This window comes from Sinocyclocheilus rhinocerous, unplaced genomic scaffold (genome assembly GCF_001515625.1).
Source record: "Sinocyclocheilus rhinocerous isolate Xijiao unplaced genomic scaffold, SAMN03320098_v1.1 scaffold601, whole genome shotgun sequence".
Lineage (NCBI taxonomy): Eukaryota > Metazoa > Chordata > Actinopteri > Cypriniformes > Cyprinidae > Sinocyclocheilus > Sinocyclocheilus rhinocerous.
In genome coordinates, this window is record NW_015656605.1 from 535,047 (window position 1) to 535,337 (window position 291).

Here is a 291-nt window from a genome sequence, read left to right on the forward strand (position 1 = left end):
GCACACCTGAACAGAATAATACAGTCAACACAACCAGGGAAACGGTGCAAATGGAAAACAAAGTCCAAATTATTATTATTACAGTAAGAGTACAATCATTATAGTGCACTTCTGTTTTAATGCTGCACAGTACACATATAAAAAAAACTGCCATTAAAAGCATGTTTCAAAAAATAAATTGCTGCGTATGTAGCCTTCTTAAGACTCACATCCAGATCACCCTGCATCAGCTAACTGTGTTGCATCCTACTAAAAGTAGCCAAATTCTATTAGGCCATATTTACAATTTCA